Raw genomic sequence first — 24,845 nt, 5'->3', positions numbered from 1 at the left:
ACACACACACACACAGACACACACACACACTGTTCAGGAAGTTGTATTTTGAGATTAGTGAACACAGTCTGATATAGATATACATATAGATAGAAGATAATTCCATTTACACTGAATTGTGGATCATTCAAACTTAGCTTTATTGTTGCTGCTGCTCAGCAGGAACTCTTATAGGTAATTATTTTAGTATTTACTTCTTTAGAATATTTTTGCAGGTTTGAGCCTTCTTGGACTGCATAAGTCTGCTTCATTTTCACACAGTTTGGTGACATTAGAATTATGTATAATAATGATGTCTGAATAAGATACATGTTTGCCTATGGGGTCTCCTTTAACAACTGCATGTTGAATAATAAGCTTTGTTACAATGTCAAAAACTATTTCATAGGTCCATAAGTTTATATTAGGCTGGTTGTTGTTGTGTCTTTCGGCTTTTCCCGGTTAGGGATCGCCACAGCGGAACTCCGGTCCGCTAATGATTGGCAGTAGATTTTTACGTGCTGGCTTGCCAGGCCTAATGCACAACCTTCAACGAAGGAATGCCCATTCATGCATGTTGACACACAGAAGACGCTCTAACTGAGAATCGAACGGGCAACATGTGACTGTGGGGAGACAATGCTACCGCAGCACCACCACCACAGCTTAGTTTATATTAGGCTGGTAATCTAGTGAATCATTTCTGGCCCAGCCAACAAATGCACACATTTACCAAGACATGGATTGATGGCTGACCCTGACCTAGTTTCAGCCCCCATTTTTAAAGGCTAGAAGGGTCACTCTGGTGGTGTATTTATAATTAACCATATAATCACATATAATCATCCTGGATATGGCTAAGTGGGTCATGGAGTTACTCTGATTTACCTTTAAGGAGAGTCTATTCTATGAAACAAGTATTCTCTGTGAAAGCTATCTATTCTACCAATGTGTCTTATATATGTATCAATGGAAGCTTAGGTCTCTAGAGTGAGGACCAGATCTTTCAAGGCTTTGTATCATGACAGAGATCTCTTCTCAGTTGGTGGTCAGGGTAACTCCAGAAGTACATGCCCTTGATTTTGTTTTAGTAATGAAACAATGAGGTCTCTTGAGCAGGTTCATATGCCTAGCCAAGTACATACCAAAGGGGGCATTATATGCTTTTATTGGGCTGATAAGGGAATAGTAGATGAGGAAGATGACGTCCTTGGATCTGGAAGATATGGCCCTGGTGCTTAGTCTGGCTATATCAAAGGATTCCCTAACAACAGTGGTTTAATGACAGTCAAAGCATGGTTCATTGTCAACAATGATGCCTATGTTCTTAATGGCAACTCCATTTTAGTGAGGTGTTGCCTGTGTGACAACAACAGGAATGTCCTGGTTTGCCAAAGGATGCAATGTTTCATCTTTACTTTTAGTCTGAGACCATTATTTAAGCACCACTAGTTAGCATAGGTTAGGCCTTCCTGGGCAATATGTAGGTCATCTAGGGTATTTTTGGCAGCTCGAAGTTTGCAGTCAGCAGCAGACTTTATCGGCTACAGGCATTTTGTGCCTGCTTTAATATCAGAGAAGTAGATACCAAAGAAGAGTGACTACTAGGCCCTAAGGGACACTGTTAACAACCAGTCTTTTAATTGAGAGTGTGTCTGCAAAACTAACAGTCAAGTTTCTGTTAGTGATCCTGGCTGCTATTCTGGGGGAAACGTAGGGGATTACATTAAATCTGAGTAGCTTATTAAGGATGTTGAGGTGTGAAATGGTATCGCAGCCTTTGGTTACACCCAGATGTTAATACAAAGACAACCTGGCACCTTGCCAGGGCCCATGGAGCCAGTCCACCAGAGCACCAAAGACAGCACCTAGGGTTAATTTGTGCAGATTGTGTTTTTGTGTCTTTTGGCTTATCCTGGGTAGGGGTTGCCACAGCGGAATTCCGGTCTGCTATTGTTTGGTAGTGGATTTTTGCATGCCGAGTTACCAGTCCTGATGTACAACCTTCAACGAAGGCACATCCATTCATGCATGTCTCCACACAGAAGACACTCTATCTGAGAATCGAACAGGACAATGTCTTGCTGTGAGGTGACAACGCTACTGCAGCAACACTACCGTGGGTTGTGTACACAGTCTAATTAATATGCCACCAGCAATATGAGGGGTGATGGGGAAGTAAAGGTTGAGCTGAATTTTCCTGCTAATATGTTGAAAGTTTCTCCTATTGTATAATTTGTTGATACTGAGGTTCCTTCAGATGGGTTTAGTCTTAAATTTGGTATTGTATCTATGTCTTATGATGACCTAGACCTGAACTAATTTGGAGGTGGGTGTAGAATTTATCTGTGAAAATTGTAGTATATAAAGCAAGGTCATCTAGGTGAGGTAGGTGTTTAAATTGCAATAGTGTATTAGTTATCTGGTAGATTTACCATAGTATATTGTCTAAAGATGAAAGGGGTTCATGGCAATTCAGGTCTCACATCTAAAGTAAATGTTTTTGCATGATGGTCAGATATAACCACTAATATGTTAGCTGTGGGCTCAGAGCAAAGGCAGATTATATCAATGAAAGCCAGTTCTAATAAAATAGAGACCCTTGTTGGGATTTGGTCTGCATGGTACAAGACGTTGGTATAATGAAATCCGGGAATTTCTGTTCGTACATGTTTATAGTGGTGTAGGTTCCCCAGCTAATGCAGGGATAGTCAAAGTCAGCCAAGGGAATATTGTTAGGTTCTTTTTTGAGGGATGTCTGGTGGTTAGGATATACCAGTGCCATAGAGAGACTATGGTTATTGATTTTATCTGATACTGGGTTTTGTTTATTTTAAGGAGAACATGGCGGAGTTCTAGGTCATAATCCTGTATTATGAGTCTGAATGTGAACCACCTCCTTCTCTAAACACCATCATCTCTTCACTCTGTTACACCATATACAGTAGTACCATTTCAATGCATGCCAACATTCGCATTGACAAGTACTTACTCTGTATTGTTACAGTACAGTGAGAATATTAACAGGATAAGATAATTTGCTTGTACACATATTTCTGAAAAAAATATATATTTACTGTAATCCAAACTATTTCATCATAAAATGTGAAGCTCTTACAGGTGGCCAGAGCAAGATTCTGCTGGTGGTTTTAGGTTTGATTCCCAAAGAAGGCTATTATTGTCTTTTCACTTATATGATTTAAACCAGAATCAGTGGGCCTCAGAAAAACAGGGACTGTTGGGAGGTACACTTCAGAGCTGAAGCTCATGTAGGGAGTCCTTGTCTTTTCTTTGAGAAATATTTAATTACTGAAGGTCACCTAGCAGATTCCATATCAATTTCTTTGACGGATCATGTAATTGCTTTTATAACTGAAATATCTATTTGGATGATGAAAGCTGAAAAACTTTAGATCTGTGCTTTCTCTTAAAAATAACTTTAATTAAGGAAACAAACAGAAGGATAGAGTATGTGTGTGTACGTGTTTTTTTTTTGGTGTGTGTGTGTGTGTGTGTGTGTGTGTGTGTGTGTGTGTGTGTGTGTGTGTTACTAGTTTTCTTGGAAAGCTACAAAAGATGCAGCAGACAAAAATGCTAGTTCCTTATTTATATGGTTCTATGAAAATACTATGCTTATCAATAGGACATTTCTAAACCTATACTATATTAACATGTTGGAGGGCATTACACCAAAACAGAAAGGAAACAAACATTACAATAAAATCATAAATAATGCATGTATAAAGCCTCATCAAAGCCTTCATGCAATTTGATGCCATATTATTCAACTAAGTAGCTGCATATCTTTACATAAGCTTAGTAAATAAATGTGACATTGCATGTATAAGATACTCAAATAATAAGGTCATCAAATTTTAATGTGCAGCTTACAGAGAACTTTGTCAGGATACATGAAGGACATGCAATTGTCAGAATGACAAAGCAGTTAAGTTACTGCAAAAAATGTTTGCTGCACATTGCTGTGGTATATATGTTAAAAGAGTGCTTTCTTCTCTGACATTGTACATAAACAAACCAGATCTGCTAAGTTTACTGAAAACATGCCTAGTATGTCAGCTCAGCAGTTCTGAAGACAAAAAGACAAAAACATCTGAGTTTTCAGCATCTCTTGAGACACAGCAACTGTCTGCTACCAGAATAAAGACTTAAAAGCTCATCGTTATTGACATGGCTGCCCTAGATTACAAAGTGCTAATACCTCAAGAATAATTGCAAGTAGCTAGCAATGCATTTATTTAAGAAACCAAAACGCATTACTTCCAATGAATTTAGTAACATTAACTTCTGTGTCTCCTACTTTTATAACAGTTTTTTAATTATGTAGCTGCTTGCAGCATTATGCTAATTTGTTGCAATAATGGACTCTTGGTTATGCAATGTTTCTGTCGTTGCCCAGCTTTTTAGTGTAGAGGACTAAAACCTTGGCTATAGATCAGATGGCACAAGTTTGTGCACATCTTCAAGCACTGCAAGAAGCAGACAGGAAATGTAGTAATAAATATCCAGTTCTGTCTTGTCTGGCTTGCAGTTAGAAGTGGTGCTCTGGTTAGATGATTTACCAAATGTAAGGGAAGGCTTGCAGACAATAAAGCTGCAACTGATAACTGGGGGCAAGGGTAAGGCTTCCCAAGCAAGACATGGTGGCCTTCATTTGCACAATGGTCACCTTCATTACAATTTGTGTGGGAACACTCGTATTTATGGAAAGTCCATGGTAGGTACTCATGGTGGAATAGGTATCCATGTCAGCCACTAGGGTGATGTTATGTCCTAATTACAAATGCCCTCATTTCTTGCATCACTTGATAGGAGTGAGGCCACAGACCATTCATGGTTGCCTGGACAACAGCCCTCTCAAATCAGCTCTAGCCTGGGGTCTTCCTGAGTGACAGCAGAATGAATGGACTCAAGGCCACTCAGGACACTGCAAATTTACAGGCATGGAATGAAACATCACCTGGAAAAAACATAGTTGGAATAGCGATGAAATGCCGGAGCATTGCAAGTTTTACTGCTGTTTGTTTTACTGTATTGCATCCATGGATCTGACAGCAATCTAATGAGGTAATTGTAGCAGGAGAAAAAAAAATCTTTACACTGTTAAGGATCCTTACAATGCAACATAACCTCATACTGAAATGCATCTGACAAGATAACAACCGATATCCTTTGATATACTATAACTAAGAGGGTAAGTGTTCCCAATCACAAAAGAGACAATAATTAGTTATTAGTAGCTGAAGGTAGGAGATGGGGTAAAAATCAACACTGACCAGTTAGTGATAGAGAAAGACAGCTGATAAAATATGCAAGCAGAGATGCACTGTTTTCTTTGCAGAATATGCTGATAAATTATTTTCATTTTCAGCTTGCTTATTGTAATATGTATAAATGTTATTGATGGTACGTTAGGGTTTTAAGATCCTGGTACATGAAATTACCTTAGATAAATCATTTACACCAGCTATATTATTGCTGAAGCAGTGTTTTGAATCAGCAAATGTTTTAGTTAGTCAGAGAATGTATGCTAGCATTTAACTGTATCTTTGTTGTGACCCATTCACATGGTTTTGCTGTAGTAGTAGAGCTCAAATTGCACAGTATTAAGGACATATCAGATACATTTTTTTGTGAGTTGCTTCAGATTATTAAATGACAATACTTCCAAGAGGTTGCTGAAGGTTTACTGTGTTTTGAGCTGACTAGGCTGTAAATTTATTTTCAATCCTTTTAGAAACATATCAGCCTACTTGCTGATTTAGTATTGCAAGGAGCATGAAATATATATTTTTTTCATTTCTTTGTGGGCTGTCCTAACGAAGTCCATTCATTTGTGATAAATCTACTAAATAACTGATGCAAAAAGGCATCTTATAATTTACCCCTGCAGTTTACTGATGGTGGCATTGACTTTACTTAGGTGGGAAGCAAGAATGTGTAACACCTTCATTCAGTGTGTGTGAATTTATCCATATGCTTTCTTGTCACAAACCTGTTTAATGTATTCGTCTCAGATGAAGAGTCATTCAAGAGGTTACCTGTGATAAAATGAACAACTTTCAGCAAAAACCTGTATGAAATTATGTATGTATTTTGTCACTCATGAGTCACTCACTAAATATGACAGTAAAGGCAAGTGTTATAGGTTCTGTGTTAGGATATAACAGAAAGTGAATGAGAACATTATTTATTTTTAAAACACAACAAATGAAACAAAAAATTCAGAGATGTAGCATAACTTTTGTACAGTTTTTAAGGAAATATACTAATGCATTTTCCGGTAGATAAACTAGGAAAACAGAAAGCACATATTCAGAAAATTAATAATGAAAGGGAAACTTTATCTTGGCTTACATTGTTGCTAAGTGAGTAGAATGGTTGTCTCACAGCTCCAGAGTTCAGTCCTGAGGTATGAGTTTTCATATTCTTCACTATCTGTGTGGATTTTTCTGTAGGCTCTATTTACCTCCTACCTACCGCCAAAAAATGCTTGCTGATTGTCTACTCTAAATTGTCCATATACTGCAATCATGTCTACTTTAAATTGTCCATATACTGCAATCATGTCTACTCTAAATTGTTCATATACTGCACTCATGTCTACTCTAAATTGTCCATATACTGCACTCATGTCTACTCTAAATTGTCCATATACTGCACTCATGTCTACTCTAAATTGTCCATATACTGCACTCATGTCTACTCTAAGTTGTCCATGTACTGCACTCATGTCTACTCTACATTGTCCATATACTGCACTCATGTCTACTCTAAATTGTTCATGTACTGCACTCATGTCTACCCTAAATTGTCCATATACTGCACTTGTGTCTACTCTAAATTGTTCATATACTGCACTCATGTCTACTCTAATTTGTCCATATACTGCACTCATGTCTACTCTAAATTGTCCATATACTGCAATCATGTCTACTCTACATTGTCCATATATTGCAATCATGCCTACTCTAAATTGTTCATATACTGCACTCATGTCTACTCTAAATTGTCCATATACTGCACTCATGTCTACTCTAAATTGTCCATATACTGTGCTCATCCTGTTCTTGTGTCCCATGTCATGGCTGAGAAGAGTCCCCTGATTTCCAATTCTGATATCCATTTAACAAGTGAATACAGTAAATTACAATTTAAAATATGACCTTGTTAGTGCAGGTTTTGCTTAGACAGTGAATCTTTTAATAGCACTGTTTAGCCTAGCCATTGCTATTATATCTTTATTCTAATTTTATGTTATTTGAATTTGTTAATAAAGTTTGAACACATCAGAAATAACCAATTTCATTGTTAGCAATAAAATTAATTTATACAGTGCAGATAGTGTGTCAAGGCACTACAGTGTGTGCAACAAAGCCAAGTATAGTTAAGCTTCCAGTATGAAAAAGTATTTAATTGCCTCTATTTACATAGATTTTGAGTAAACAAAGCAATTATAGCCAAGCAACATTATGTGACCTCATGTTAGACAGTTAAGTTGGTAAAACAGGAATATGTAGGATTTGATCATAACATCTATAACTTGAAGGAGCTTATATTCTGAATGGGTTCCTTAGGTCATCATGTAAGAATTGCTGACTGTTCCATAGCTGTGTTATAGTTTCCTTGGAGAATGTCCTTTGCTTACTTCGACCCAGAAATTTTAATATGCTGCATTTTAAAGATTTAAGATTGAGATCTGAAGGGTTGCTGTCTCTTCTAGACATGGATTACAGTTTTCTAGGCAATTGCTTTTTGCTTATGTTGACCCCAGGCATGTTAAATCAGCTACCTTCCATGCTGTCACATTTTTAAATAAGATTATTTAAATCTTTGGAAGGAGACATTTTTTATTTCAGCTTATTTATTTTAATTATTTATCAGCCATTTTAATAATTTCTAAATCTGCCATCTGCCTATATATAGTATATTTCTTACTTTATTTACAAAACTATGCAATTCACGCAAAGTAACACAAAGTATGCAGTTATATCTATAAGACAGAATCCATAAAATCATTTCCCCACCAAAAAAAAAAAAACATTGCAGATCTCCCTTTACCTTAATATGTTTATGTAAGAAAAGATGCACCATAGATTAACAATGGCATTTATTCACTTGACATTTATTAAATGTGTAAATGTGCTGATCTATTGGGTGTCCCCTGGAATCATAAGGTTACTTCATGACAAGGTAATATCAAGACAACAACAGATATCACACATTGTGAGATAAGGCTTGCATTTTAGCCTCCAGTATAATTTCACTTTCTTATTTGCACAGTATAAGGCTTGCCTCCCTGCTTACGGTACTTAGCCATGTTACGTAATGTGTAGTGCATCACATCACATTCTGTGCTTTTCAATTGATGGATAGTATATAACTTCAAATTTCATTCTTTCTCATGAAGGAAAAAGTGTAAACTTTGTTTAGTTCAGAGGCTTTTTCTGTTTCCCAGGTTCAACTCTATACCTTGTGGTGAATTCGTCATTTTTTCCCATTTTTGTAGTGTACTTTATTAGAAGTAAATACACAAGCTAGAACTCTCTTTCAAATGTACAAATGATCAGATCTTTACAGGTTCACAAAGGCTTTAGCTTGGCATGTCAACTATTGACATCTGAAGACTTTGGTATTCAGTGCACTTTATATAGTAAACCTCTATGCCCGGTAATTTAAATATAGGCAACAATAACTGTTAGATAACTGGGCTGTGTGTGTACTGTGCACATTCAATACGGAATATGTGAATTGAATAATTTCTAAAGCAAGCATTTCATAGCTCAACAATATCTGGCTAGCATATTTTCAATAATACCCCTTAGCTTCATACATTTTAAGTGAGTTGAGTGGATGCTATCTCTCTAGAATGAAGGAAAATGCATTTTACAGAAAGTGCAAATTAATATCAGGTCTAACTGATTAAAATAAATAATACATGCTATTACTATTACAGTCAATAACACTACTTCTGCATGATTATATGCAAAAGCTGTTAACTAAAAGTCAAACCCATTCACTGCATTCTGTGCTGATATAGTGCCAGTCAGTGGGCCAGCAGGGGGGCAACATTTTCACTACCTGCGCAATGTTTCTAATTTATGTTGATGTCATGGCATGGCCATCAATATACTATCCATGTCCTTCATCTTAAATGAAGGATGGCATAGAGATCCTGAATTTGTCAGTCAAAATAAACATTAGTAAGAGACCTGAAACATTTTCTTGTTCCATTTTGCTGACTTCTGACTATGTGGCCCATCATTGGATGGTGTTCATTCAACTAAAGTCATGACAGCCAATCACTTTGCTGCTATGAAGCAGATAGCTCTATGCCCTCACCCTGAACTGAATGCCATTGAGCATTAGAAGGATTGAGGCATTTGGAATCTCTGTACCTTATGTGGGTGATTCAGTTCTTGAAGCACCCCTGCCACCCACTCCCTATAGATATCTAATTGCTGTTAGCTTTTCAGTTTTCTTTGAGATTGCATTAATAAGAGGTGACAGTAGAAGCACAGTCGGGAAGGCCATGCATCCATATGCTCCTATTCCACCCTGCCGTAGGCACAGTTGGGAAGGCAATGTCTCTATACTCTGCTGTTCCACCCTGCCATGGGCACAGATGTGAAAGCCATGTATCTACACTCTCCTGATTCACCTCCCCATGGGCATAGTTGGGAAGGGCACACCTCTACATTCTCCTATTCTACCTTGCCATGGGCACAGTTGGGAAGACCAGGCCTTTATACACTTCTATTCCACCCTGCCATGTGTACAGTTGGGAAAGCCACTCTCCTGTTTCACCCTCCCATGGGCACAGTTGAGAAGGCCATGCATTTACACTCTCCTGTTCCACCTGTTATGGGCACAGCTGGAAAGACCAAGCCTCTACACTCTCCTGTTCCACCCTGCCATGGGCACAGTAGGGAAGGCCAAGCCTCTACACTCTCTTGTTCCACCCTACCATGGGCACAGTTAGGAAGGCCAAGCCTCTACACTCTCCTGTTCTACCCTGCCATGGGCACAGTTATGAAGGCAATGCCTCTACACTCTCCTGTTCCATCCTGCCATGGGCAAAGTTGAGAAGGCCATGCATCTACACTCTCCTGTTTCACCTAGTATGAGCACAGTTGGGAAGGCCAAGCATCTACACTCTCCTGTTCCACTCTGCTATGGGCACAGTTGTGAAGGCCATGCCTCTACACTCTTCTATTCCACACTGTCATGGGCACAGTTGGGTAGGCCAAGCTGCTACAATCTCCTATTCTCCCCTGCCATGGGTACAGTTGTGAAGGCCATACCTCTACACTCTCCTGTTCCAACTACCATGGGCACAGTTGAGAAGGCCATGCCTCTGCACACTCCTATTCCACCCTGTCATGGGCACAGTTGGGAAGGTCATACATCTGCACTCTCCTGTTCTACCCTGCAATGGGCACAGTTAGGAAGGCCATGCCTCTGCATGCTCTTGTTCCACCCTGCCATGGGCAGAATTGAGAAGCCAAGCATCTACACTCTCTTGTTCCACACAGTTGGGAAGGCAGATCCTCTACATTCTCCTGTTCATACCCTGCTATGGGCACAGTTGGGAAGGCCAAGCCTCTACATTCTCCTGTTCCACCTTGCTATGGGCACATTTGGGAAGGCTATACCTCTACACTCTCCTGTTCCACCCAGCTATGGACACAGTTGGGAAGGCCACACCTCTACATTCTCTTGTTCACCCTGCCATGGGCACAGTTGGACAGGCCACACCTCTACACTCTCCTGTTCCACGTTGCCATGTGCACAGCTGAGACAACCATGTCTCTATACTATTCCTCTACACTCTTCTCTTCCATCCTGCCATGGGAATAGTTGGGAAGGCCATGCCTCTGCACTATTCTGTTCCACCCTGCCATGGGTACAGTTGGGAATACCATGCCTCTACACTTTCCTGTTCCACTCTGCCATGGGCACAGTTGGGAAGGCCAAGCCACTACAATCTCCTATTCCACCCTGCCATGTGTACAGTTGGGAAGGCCATGCCTCTGCACTATTCTGTTCCATGCTGTCATGGGCACATTTAACAAGTCCAAGCCTCAACACTCTCCTGTTCCACCCTGCCATGGACACAGTTGGGAAGGCCACGCTTCTACACTTTCCTGTTCCACCCTGCCATGGGTACAGTTGAGAAGGCCATGCCTCTGCACTATTCTGTTCCACCCTGCCATGGGTACAGTTGGGAATACCATGCCTCTACACTTTCCTGTTCCACCCTGCCATGGGCACAGTTGGGAAGGCCATCCCTCTACATTCTCCTATTTCACCCTGCCATGGGTACAGAAGGAAAGGCCATGCATCTACAGTGTCCTGTTCTACCCTGCTATGGGCGCAGTTGGGAAGGCCACACCTCTACACTTTCCTGTTCCATTCTGCCATGGGCACAGTTGGGAAGGTCATGCCTCTACATTCTCCTATTTCACCCTGCCATTGCTGTCTTCTTCACTAACCTGCACTAATCAGGCATAGGCTGGCTATGCAACTCAGTAATCTTAGAGCTGAACAGAAGTTATGTTTTGAAACTGTTATCTTCTTATTACTTCCCAGTAGATTTTATCTCAAAACCCCATACAATTTTCTGATTTTGTTTGTAAAACTGAAAATACATAATGATGCCTGCCAGCATGCACACAATATAGTTGTGACTACTCTCATGAAAGACCGTGCAATTATAATTATAATACCTCCCTCACAGGGATTATATCCTACAATAGATTATAGGCAGTTTGGAGTTGTAAGGCTGGTGGCGGTTCCTCTGCCAAACAGAAAGTTTCCAGTGAAACATTGTTGCTAAAACAAATTTGTTGAATTGTGCTACACAGAATGTGGATGGACTGAAACAATTTTCAACTCAGGACAAAGTAGACAGAATTAAAATATGTACCTCTGAATCAAAAGTAATGCTCATTGCCTGGACGCGTAGATGATTTTGTCTGGGTGAGGGAGGAGCAATTTCCCAAGGAGGATGAGAAAATTATCTTAGGGTGTTGTTCACCAATGACAATAGAGGTGCTTGTCCAGCAGACTGGCTGACTAGCTGCATTTCTGCAGGTATTTAACGTGGCTGTTGTAAGGAAGAGAGAATTAATTCATGAGGTGATGGGCTCAGTTTACTAGTCAGTCTATTTGCCCATCCTCATCTATGCTTGTGAGCATTGGATGATAACTAAAAAGATGAGATTATGGATACAGACAATAGAAACTAACTTCCTGTGCAAGGTAGTAGAGTTCAGTCTCCATGACAAAATACACAGATCAGCCATCCAGGATGACCTGGCAGTGTGGTCACTGCTTCACTGTACTGAGAAGATTAGTGAGCACCTTATGAGAATACCCAATAGTCATCTCTAACAATAAGTGTATCAGTCACAGCCCAGTACAAGATGGATATGTAGCAGTTGCAAGACACATCAGACAGATAATCTCTCAGCTTGCCTGGGAATGCTTGGTGATCCCACAGGATGGACTGGAGACTGTTGCTTTGGATATGAAATTCTATTCTACCTTGATTATCTTGCTTGGACTATAACCATTGTATAGGTATTGTCTTATCAGAAGATATTTAAGGACACCTTTTCATCTCATCATACTTAAGAGACTGATGTTGAATGATAAGTGAACCCCATAAATCTGCAGAGGCAATAGACTTAGAGAAACTTGAAACAGAAATAGTATGCTTTTTATGGAACATATACTGTATTAATTCCGCAGCTTCTCAACAACTATATAATGATTGTGATGCTGAGCATCTATATATTTGTCACAACCCCATCAGTACAGCCGTTCCCTGTATCAATTTAGGAGTGAGCATTTACAAAGATATTAAAGCAAGGCATATTGATAGAGCTCGTCCCTGGCATTGTCTTCATTTTGCCTTGCATAATTTATAAACATTACTGCAGAGAGTTTGCATTACGTTTAATATGAAGTGACTATGTTTACTGCTACTTTTTTCTCCATCCAGTTCCACTAATGTAGTCTTTGTGTTGTGTGAGTTTCTTCCCCTTGGCATTTATAATCAATGAAGTACAGTGCTAAATACCGTTAAGTACATCTTGTCTTCAATACCTACTGTTAGTTGTGAGAACACCCTTTTTTTGTTCTAATGTCTTCTCTCAGAACTTCTTAGTTGTCATACATGCTTGCAATTCATTTATGAAAAGAAATACTCAGTGGTTTGCTGAATCTTGCCTGAGGTATATTTGGTTCAGCTAATTTAACATCAGAATTAATGGCCAAAGCACATAAGGGGATAAAACTGAAGTAAGTATTTTTTGAAAGACCCCATGCATCCCCCAATACTGGGTCCGCCATCCTCACCTGAAACTATATATACCAAATCGGTGATCTCAAAGGCTTAGCAAGAGTGTACATCTCCCAAAACAAAGAATCACCTCCAGGACTCAGCAATCACACTGGCAATGATTTCTTCTGATGAACAGCAGCTGGCATTGTGTTACTTTGTGCCTTGTGTTGGGCAGTTCATATTAAAAAAAAGTCATTCAGAAATGAGTAGAGAAGGTTAGAAGTTCTGTAATATTCAGCTCTTTATCTATATCTGCTAATAAATACTGACTATGCACAACACTTGCAGTAGTTTTCATACAAGCACTGCAATGCAAGATATTTACTATTTTGTTGTCTTTTCTTTTGTTATTTTTTTATCGACCTCCCACTTAAGTGTTGACTTTTTTCTTGTCTCACATACAAAATCTAAGGGAATAACATGAGTGAAACAAGTTGTTTCATGCAGCATAAAATACAAGCATTTGTCACCATGAAGTGTTATGTTGCAATGGAACAGATTTGCAAAACTCTTCATTAAATGCATGTGGTCAATACAGTTAGGAAATGTGAGGCATCTGACAAGTACAAATCAAGACGTTATCCTACAGTACATCTAAAGTCACACTGTGCTATTCTGTGCTTATGAGTGGAGGCTGATTCCGACCTATTAACAGTTTAATTGTTCTGTTTTCTAAAAGGAAAAGAAGAAACTTTTGTTGACCATTCATCTTTTATTCCTTCTGCAACTGCTCATCTCCAGCACAAGCCAACATTCAATATTGATTAAAACAGTTTGGTTTGTTATTGTTTAAGCAGCTATATATTCACTGAATTTTATATAATACCATCTAAGAAATACTAGTTATCTAATTAAATGAAACAACGTAAACACTTTTTAGGTTTATTGGCTCATACTGATAATTGCTGTACCTGAAAGTCAGTATCAGTCCTGTCTAGTGTAACTCTTATTATAAAAAAAATAAAAATGATATTTTACACATATTGATATCCCAAAAACAAATTTATTGGTGATTTGTTCAGCCTCTACATTTGCCGCAGGTGTCAGTGCAGAGTGCATGCACACATTCTGTAATGGAATTGCATTCCATTCTCTATTGTCATCAAAAGTAAATGAATGCATGAATGAAAGAAAGAAAGAATGAATGAGTCATAAGGCAAGAACTTTTGAGTCTGCCATGGTTCCATAGCAGGTGAAATATTTTCCCATGATAGTGTGTATGAGATCTGTCCGCGGTGGTGGTGCTGCGGTAGCGTTGTCGCCTCACAGTAAGACGCTGACCGGTTCGACTCTCAGCTAGAGCATCTTCTCCGTGGAGGCATGCATGAATGGGCGTACCTTTGTTGAAGGTTGTGCATTAGGGCTGGCAACTCAGCACGTAAAAATCAACTGCCAATCATTAGCGGACCGGAGTTCCGCTGTGGGGACTTCTAACCGGGAAAAAGCCGAAAGACACAACAAAAGTGTGTATGAGATCTGTTTTGTCTCACTTGTGAATTTGAGAAAAAAAATCAGTAGTAAGGTGGCAACCTGCTGTCTTGTAAACACATTTTCAAAGTTCCCATTGCTGTAGCACTGAGTGGATTTTTTTTAAATTCAGTGATGGCAAGGTATGCCGAATTAGTGCGTTTTTAAAGTGAACATTTGTTTATGATTCTGTGCAAACAACACAGCATTGCTGAATTCCTTTTTGCATTTGGACTTAAATCAAAATACCTGTGTACCTCTAGACATCTTCCTTCATAAGGTACATTTTAGCTGAAGGGGAGAATAATTTGCTCAAATATTGTGGCAGCAAAAGCCTTCTTCCACAAATGTACTTGTCCTTTGATATTTTTTATCTTTTGCCTCTTTCAAATAGTCTGTAATTAGTTTTTAAGGGAAGAAATTCAAGATATGTTGAAAATGTTGTTACCTTTCTGCATTTCTAACTACGCTTAAGGTGAGAAAGGCAGAAATGAACCTGTTATTGTATAAGTGTTATTCTTAGCTGGACAATACCGCGCAATATTTCTCAATGGGAGCAAATAGAGAGCTCATTCCTAGAAAAGATCTGTTCTAAACCTTGAAATAAACAAAACAATTTAATGCTTGCAAATTTCATCTAACTAATATAAATGACTACATTTGTATGTACTATATTTACTTTTTAATGTCTTACAAATTATGTATCAGATATCCCTAGAACTTAAAACAATTTCTGAGAATTTCTATGGATTGCATGCCCCTTGATTCTTTTTACTGCATTAAGATAAAGGTCACAGGGCTCATAAATGGTCACTTCACTGGATATGAGAGATCTAAGGAGGCCGTTGTTTATGAGAGGGTTGTATTTATCAGGCTGTGGATGGTATTTCATTACTGAAACTAAGCGGAAATTCCTTAATCTTCCAAGAGCAGGATACATTATTTCTTACACTTATTTCACTGAACTGCAGTTCTGAAACGCTTATAACTGTACAATACTGTTAATCTACTACATTTTGCACTGTTATAAAGCTTTTTTTTTACTGTTTCACTGCATTTATGTACTGTTTTATATTGTTTTAACTGTATTTTTCATTGCTAGATACTGTTACATTACTCTATTTGCATGTTTACTGAATTACTTAAGTGTAAACTGATTTTTCATACTGTGAGTTGTATTTTCTGTTTGTGAGTGATCTATCCGAGCTTTTCTGTGCATTCTTGATTTTTTGAGGTTTCTGTGTTCTACAGCTAGGAACTGTAATAGTGTGCATTACTATAATTGTTTGTTTACAGTTAAAAGCATTCTCTAGAGTCTGCTTGCTCCTCGATCTGTTTAAAACTTTCATTCAGTGGCTACAACTAGGAACTGTAATTTTCCCCCCACCCTCCTTAGTGTTGTGGTGTTCTTATACTTGGTGGCTTTGCAGTTGCCCACCCATACTGTATATTTGATCTGTGACACTCCTCCCAGTCTAGTGTCATTAGTTCATTCAATCTACAACTTGTAAATGTAATGAAACAGGCAACCCTACAGTGTCCAGATAGTCAATACTAACCACACAGGAAACAAAGTCCACAAAGTTTCGCGTAAAAGTGTTTTTTTTTTCAAAAGAAGAATAGCGTTTCGCCCGTGACCCTGTCACAGCTTCCCTCAGAAAGAAGAAAATAAAACAGCTAAAACACAAATACTCCATGTCTCAGGAACAGGAAGTGACAAATAATTTGCACTCCTGCATCCTTTTATCTTAATTAAAAATAATAAATAAAATCATGAATAGTCATGCCTAAACCTCCCTATCAATATAAATAAACTAAAGGTCAAGTCAGGTAAAACATTAACATGTTTTGCCAAGGCATTCTTAATTTTTTTTTTTATAGCATAAAGATGCTTGATATACTCTCTTTTTTAGTTTGCGTTCAGTTTCTATGTAAAAAGTAGAAGGGCAGGAATTAAGCAGCGATGTACACCATGGCGTTTTGCAAACTTCATTCCTTTTTGAGGGATAAATGTAAATGGTCAAAAACCTAGTGTAATATTTTATCTATAAATCAATGACATCTAAGGTCAAACAGTCAAAAAGTTATACTCAAGGCGTAAGAAAAGACCAAGTCTTGTCAGAAGTAAGACCAGTTTCTTCTTACAAATAGTAGGTATTTTACATATTTTATAGAATTAGGTCATAGATCAACAGGGTAACAGAAGACCTACCAGAGGGTACCACAGAGTCTTTCTGTTGGTTATCTTGGGTATTAGAACATTACAGGCAACTTTGGCTGAATAATGTCACGATAATTCAATGGAGTTTTTATGACTATTCATGATTTTATTTATTATTTTTAATTAAGACAAATTAGTGCAGGATGTGCAATTATTTGAACAGACCAGTTTAGCTGTTTTATTTGTCTTCTTCTGAGTATCTGGACATCAGGTTGCCTGTTTCTACACATTTTTACTAGTTCATTCAATCTAATAGAGAACATTTGTGAAGGCCGACCCACGCAGATTCTTAACCTTGAATTAACTTCTGTTCCAGCTTTCTTCATTCCACCTTACTGAAAAAAAAAAACATTTTACTGAGAAAAAAAATTCTAAGCTTGTTTCCCCCCTTTCCTGTAACAAGTCTTGTCCAGATACAGATTTGCTGTATCCAGGACTGTTTGTAAGTTCCTGAGACCCCCCCTACCCACTTAAATAGTGTTAAACTATTCCTGGTGCCATAAAGTCCGCTCTTCAAAATTTCCCTTGCAACTAGCCAGCTTTTTAGTTTTAGCACTCAAATCTGTTTCTTTGAGCTCAGCACTTGCTCAGAACTCATTGTAAGCACTAGATAAGCTACAAATTACTACAGCACTCAACTTTCCTCACTTGTCTAGAAGAACTTTCCTCACTTGTCTAGAAGAACTTTCCTCACTTGTCTAGAGGAAAACAGTTTTTAGTACTTAATAAATAAGCACCTATCCAGGCATGTGTAAAGGTCAGCTCTCGGTATTTTCTCTTGTCTACCTGATGAATCTGGGCATCTTGGGACAATGCAGCAATTGCCTCATGTACATGGACAACCCTCTCCTCCTACCACCCAACACTACGACCTGTGAGAGATGCACTTATATAGCCAAACTGGAAGCAAAGCTCTCTTCACCGAAGACTGGACTACACAGTCAAGAGGAGAAGGTAAACACTTGCACCACACCACACTCATCACATAGTCCCTCAAAACTGACACCACCAAAACACACACACAGAAGCACAAAACACGCACCTACATTCATGGAGGCTCTCAGTAAAAATCTGCCCAAACAACCAAGACCTCAAAAGCAGAAATGCAAGCAACCTCCACCCCCCAACACAACCCAAATGATACAGAGCCCACATACTCAGTGTGCCACTCAACTACAGCCCATAAGGCATAATGTACCCAACACTCTAGTCATAGGTGACTCTATAGTCAGGCACACTGATGTTCCACTCACCAGGCTAAACAAGGAGAAAGTTACTGTCAGCTGCCTGTCGGGTGCCAGGATTTGCCACATAACGCATGCACTCAGGTCACTCCACAACAAGTACGAATATGACTCTGTCATTGTCCATGTTGGTGTGAATGGCCTGAGACAGATCTCCCTGGACAACATGAAAAGAGACATGGAGGAGCTCTCTGATCTTGTAGCCCAGGCAGTTATGACCCTAGCCCTGATTAGCATCCTGCCATCACCCAGAATGATACCACAGTACAAGGACAAAATTATTGACTTCAACAGTTGGCTAAGCTTCTGGTGACATTCTAAGGGAATCCAGTATCTGTCTGCCTGGGATGACACGATCGACAGACCACGCTGGTTTGCCAGAGATGGCCTGCACCTGTCGCTCTTGGAATTCCATATACTGGCAAAGGCTCTTGCAACCCCTATAGTGCCTTTTTTAGGCAAGGTTCAAATTACAAATTCACCACTGTAACAGGTACAAGCAAGCAAAATCTGAGGGTAATGCTACTCAATGCTAGAAGTCTAAACCTCAAAATGCATTCACTCAAGGCACTCCTTAAAATGGAATACATTGACATCTGTGCAGTGACAGAGACCTGGTTCAAAGCTACACAGAGCACCCCTGAATTACCAGGTTATAATGCATACCACACCTTTCAGCCACCAAACCTGGACCGAAACACTAAAGGTGGAGAAGTGTCCATATTCATTAAGGATATCCACACCTCCAAGTAGTTGCTCAGCATAATGCATCCGAGATTATCCAAGTTCAACTAACTCTGGCAAAACCGCAGTCCAGATTGTAGCTTGCTACAGACCCCCCCCCCCCCACCATGTCCCAGTATTCCCACTCCTCTTTTCTTGATACACTGGAAAATATTAAGGCACAACTCAACACCCTAATAATGGGTGATTTCAACTACCCCACCATTAACTGGGAAAACTACTCGTGTACCAACTCTTTTGCTCAACGTTTTCTGGAATTCATCAATTCCAATGCCTTGGATCAACTTATCCACACCCCCACCAGTGGCAGCAATATCCTAGACCTGGTCATCACCAACATGGGCGACCGGTGTTCCACACCAGAGGTCAGCTCCTCTTTGATCAGATCCGACCACAAGCTAATCACCCTAGACATTCACATCCCACTTCCACCCCCTCCCCCATTAGGAAAACAACCATAAAAAATTTCTCCAAGGCCAACTTCATGCTTCATAAGACAGAAGTGGCAAACTCCACGGCACCCATGCAGATGGACAATAGAGGTACGACTGCTGAATCCTACACAAATGCACTTTATAAGCACTTACACGAGTGCATGGATTTTGCTATCCCTAAACGAACCAAGATGCTATCCTCCAAAAAAAGGAAGCCAATCTGGTGGTCTTCTGCAATAAACAAACTCTACAACAGAAGAAAGAAACTGTTGCAAAAAAGAGCAAAATCCCATGATTGGAGGAACTCCCTGGTCAGCCTCAGTAAGAAGCTGAGATCCCTCATACAATCCTCCAAAGCTAGTTATGAAAACAAAATCGCCACTGATTCTAAAGACAACCACAAAGCATTCTATAGCTATGTCAAGATTCTCAATGGCAACACTCAGATCTGCTCTGAGTTACAGCACAATGACACTAAATATACAGAATCAACTGATATTGCCAACATCCTGGCAGGTAGGTTCAGTGTTAACTTTACCCCCTCTCACCCCCTATAGGGACCATCTTTATACCAGAATAATGCAAAGTTCCTGTAAGCACGGCTGCACAGGTAAAAACCTCACTCTCCAAAGCCAAGAACACAGCATCCATGGGACCTAAGAACATCCCACTCTGCCTTCTACATGAACTACAGAATGAACTGGCACCTCATCTAAGTACCATGTTCATTCATTGCCTCACCTCAGGCTTTGTGCCCATTGAATGGCACACAGCGACAGTTATCCCAATCCACAAAGGGGAGGACACAACAGACCCCGGGAACTACCACCCCATTAGCCTGACGAGCCTGGTCTGCAAGGCCATGGAACATTCATCATGGAACTCATAAACAAAGACATTGGAGACCTCCAAACCCTGGACCCCACACAGTTCGGATTTGTAAAAGGCAGATCATGTCTCCTAAACCTGATAGACTTCTTTGAAGCAGTCACCAAAGCCATAGATGAGGGTAAGGTGGTTCACACAGCCTATCTAGATCTCGCCAAGGCGTTCAACACCATCCCCCACTCTGGAATTATAGATAAACTCACTAAACTAGGTATAAATCCCTATGTCACAAGATGGATTGCCAACTGGCTCACTGACAGAACCCACACTGTGAAAGTAGCAGACTCCAAATTAGACTTCAGACCAGTGACAAGTGGAGTACCACAGGGTTCAGTCCTGTGTCCTCTCCTCTTAAGTATCTACTTCTCTGAAGTACAATCTAACACAGAAGGTCTTTGGATAACTAACTTCGCAGATGACTGCAAACTAGGAGCAATAATCGAAACTCCTAACGATGTGGACATCCTACAAAAGGGCCTCACTGAGACAGATGCCTGATGTCAAAGCCATGGTCTCGAGCTCAATGTCAAAAAGTGCATTGTCATCCTCTTTGGTAAAAACTCTGTACCTATGAACTACCACATAGGTGGTAGTCTACTTAACACCAAAAGTGTGATGAGACCTTGGGACACATGTGGACAGTAGTCTCTCTTTGATAATCACATCGCCACAGTGGTCAGGAAATCCTTCTACATGGCACACCTCATCACAAAAGGTTTCTCATCCAAAAAAAAGAGGTCATTGTTCCCACCTACTCATCACTCATTAGACCCATTATAGAGTACAACGCCCCTTTTGCTATGTACCACACAAGACATCTACAACAACTGGCAAGGCCTCAGAAATACCTCACAAAGAGGATTACTGGCCTCAAACAGATGCCCTACACAGATCGACTCAAAAAACACCAGCTTTACTTCGTCGCATATCGCCTAATTAGAGGCGATCTCTGCCTAACATACAAAGCTTTTTCAAACCCAGAGCTGTTGGACATGCTCCACTTAAAGAGATCCCAATTCCTCCGAGCTACACACTCTAGGGACTTAAACCTTGTCTCTACAATAAACAGAACATGCTGGAGGGATAGATTCCTGTCCCAGAGACTTCCCATACACTGGAACAGACTACCTATCTATGTCAAACAGAGCTCCTCATTAGCACTCTTCAAGAAAGATCTTGATGATTGGATGGGTAATAGGAAATTCACTCCAGGGATCACTTCTGTGGTTCTGCTTGACAGGGACACAGGAAAATAATTTTCTTGGGTGGCGAAAGCCAGGGTAACTTTTTGGATAGGCTTGTATAGGCCCTAGGGCCAATAGCCTAGAACCTACCTATGAACCTATGAATATAATGCAATCCATGGATAAGGATGCCTGCCACTGGGAAAATTCTGTAGTGCTGCATGACAAAAAAGGATGGAATACTTGAAATTCAATGGAAGATGACACTTGCTTTGTTGGCATATGGTTTTCTCATATGGTATCTGTTTTGCTGTGAACAGACAATACATATGAATTACAGGACACACTCTGCATTCTTCACTGTTTAATGTTTTCTAGAAATAGTCACCACCTTCCTTATTGACAGTGAGTAGGAAAAAGCAATTTTTGGAAACGAATAGTTAGAGGACAGATACTGTTTTACTACAGACCCATCATACTCAACTTTTGATTAGTTCAGCTACTCCACTAAAAGTGGTGCCAACATCATTAGTGTATGGGGGTGCTTGAAATGTCCCCCTTAGTAAATTGTAGTGGAGCAAACAGAATATACCACACTTCCACTATGGTCATAACAGAATATGTATCTGATCAAAAACACCAGCACCAGCTTTTTTATTGCATATCATCGCCTACTTAGAGGCGATCTCTGCCTAACATACAAAGCTTTTTCAAACAGCACATTTGAAGCGTTGATGGCTCAAGAACAAATGTGGATAACATGCATTATATATGGATTAATTCAAGGCATAATTATAATGTGGTTAACTCTTGTTTTTCGATTTGATATGTCATTTCCTCACTCTAATGACATATGCAATCAGTACAGTTTTACCCTTGAGGTACAAACAACCTTCCAATATTTGGCAGAAAGTTCATATGCCATACCCATGTCAGTTGAATATTTCTTCACTGCTAAGGACATGATGTGATCCTTTGATTGGTTTGTGTATGTCAACACAGTAAGTCAGAAAATATTTTATCATCTTTTGGGTGCTATAATCTTCCTCTCTGTGAACTCACAACTCTTAAAAAGTTCCATCACCCCTTTCCTTACATAAGGAGGAATAGCCATTGAATGCTGTCTATAAGAATGACACCCGTGCTGTGTCTTAATGTACTTAACATAATCATCCTATGCTTGCAACATAGCAGGGAGAGAAATTTAACAAGAAGGCTAATAATTCCTTATATGCCAATATCCTAAAATGGCTGATTTTGTACTTTGCAATCATATCAACATAGACCAAATGCATAACTTAAACCATTGCTGGTCAGACTTCGTAAAATACATTTGGATAATTGACAATAAGTATTAGAAATATAATGTCATTATTCATACTTAACAAACACTGATATCTCCAAAGGTTGCACAAATTGTGGTATATCCGAAGCTACTTGACCAATTAAACCCAAGTATGAGAAAAACATTTTTGCCTATAGCATAACATGGGAGACGCCTGTCACTGTCTTGCAAATGCTTGCTTGCAAATATAAATACACGACCCTTGTTTGAACATCACAGAAAAGTGATTGTTTACTTTTGATATAACGCATATGAGCCTTAACATCTGCTTTTTAACAAGCATTATCTCAACATGACTGCAAGATTATGAATTGCTAATATTCAGTCCATTATCTATTATAATATAGTCATTTATATTAATTAGATGACATTTACAAACATTAAATTGCTCTGTTTCCAGTTTTAGAACAGATCTTTTCTAGGAATGAGTTTCCTATTTTCCTCTGTTGAGACATACAGCTGGTTACTGCACAACTAAGAAAAGCACTTACACAATAACAGGTGAATTTCTGACTTTCTCATATTAACCATAGTTAGAAAACATAAAAGTAACATTTTCAACATATCTTGAAATTCTTTCCTTAAAAACTATTTACAAACTTGATGTGAGATGCAAAATATATGTAACATATTGAATGTTAACAACATTTGTGGCAGAAGCCTGTCTATCAGAGACATGGAATCCAGACAGGGAGTGAATTTCTGATTTTCCATCCATTGTTCAAGGTTATGCTTAAAGAGATTTAAGGAAGGACTCTGTTTCAAATGGATGGGGAGCTTGTTTCAGAGCACGGCGATTCTCTGAGACACACATCTGTCTCACTGACATGTTCCAAGCAAAATTTAAATCTTTTGATCTAGTGGTTCTGATGCTGTTCATTTTGCAGATGTGCAAAAGTTCCACTAGAGCTGGGTCACAAGATACCTTATATACTAGGTGTAGATTGGGTCTCAGTAACCTGTAGGAGACAGAGTACAGAGATAGGGCTATAAGGCAATCCATACAGGACAATGTGTTTATACCCTGTATTCTTCTGCTAAGGATCCTTTTTGGGCCTTCCAAGTGTTGCATATGTCTGGTCAAGTCCATACAGAAGGGTGCATTATAGTCAATGGTGGGTCTGATAAGGACTGAATAAATTGGCACTATGACTTCCTTGAACCTCATGCAATTGTCTTGCTTATAAGTTTTGCAACATAGAATGATTTTCTTAGTGCATTGGTCACATGTTGGGCAATGGCCAGATTACTGTCTACATATGTCCCTAGAGCCTTGATTACTAGGTCAATTCTCAGGGGTGTCTTACCGATGGAGTAATTAGTCTGGAGGGCAGTTTTCTCAAAAGGCACTATAATGCATTTCTTGATGATGAGTTTTAGTCTGTGACTTTGGCATCAGTCATTGTCTGTGTTAGACCCTCTTGCAAAATGTTTGCGTCATGGGGTGGATCTATGACAGCTCCCTATTTGCAGACATCTATGAAATTGGTCAGTCAATGGCCCTTGATATTAGCCTTTACCTCCGAGAAGTAGATGCTAAATAGGAGCAGTCCTCGCATGGAGCTCTGAGGTACTCAACTGTAGAACAGGCTCTTAGTAGAGGTGGAATTGGCAATCCTGACTGTAAGACAGCTGGCAATCCAGTGAGTTATGTAGGGGTTTAGGTCTAGTTTGGTGAGTTTTTCAAACATACCGAAGTGGGATATTGTATCCAGCACATTTGGATGGACAAGGTAGGTGGTATGCACCATTATCCCCTCATACATTGCCTTGGTAACCTTCTCAAGGTAGTCCAGCAGGTTGAGTATGCGTGACCTTCCCTTGGCAAAGCCAAGTGGGGTTTAGGTGTGTGTGCATGTGTGTGCTTGTATGTGTGTATGTATATTTGCATGTGTATGTGTTAAAATAATCACTTTTGATAAACAGATTATAGTATGAAAATTATTTGATGAAGCATAATTGCCACCACT

At 39.5% G+C, this 24,845-nt stretch overlaps 1 protein-coding gene across 2 annotated transcripts in view; it reads left to right on the top strand.

Moving 5' to 3' along the window:
* Window positions 1-24,845, top strand: part of CNTFR (ciliary neurotrophic factor receptor) — a 2,564,731-nt gene that overhangs the window by 132,349 nt on the left and 2,407,537 nt on the right. The window lies entirely within an intron of this gene.

This window comes from Protopterus annectens, chromosome 1.part1 (genome assembly GCF_019279795.1).
Source record: "Protopterus annectens isolate FY-2018-M chromosome 1.part1, PAN1.0, whole genome shotgun sequence".
In the NCBI taxonomy this organism is placed as follows: Eukaryota; Metazoa; Chordata; order Ceratodontiformes; family Protopteridae; genus Protopterus; species Protopterus annectens.
This window is presented reverse-complemented; position numbering and strand designations above follow the sequence as displayed.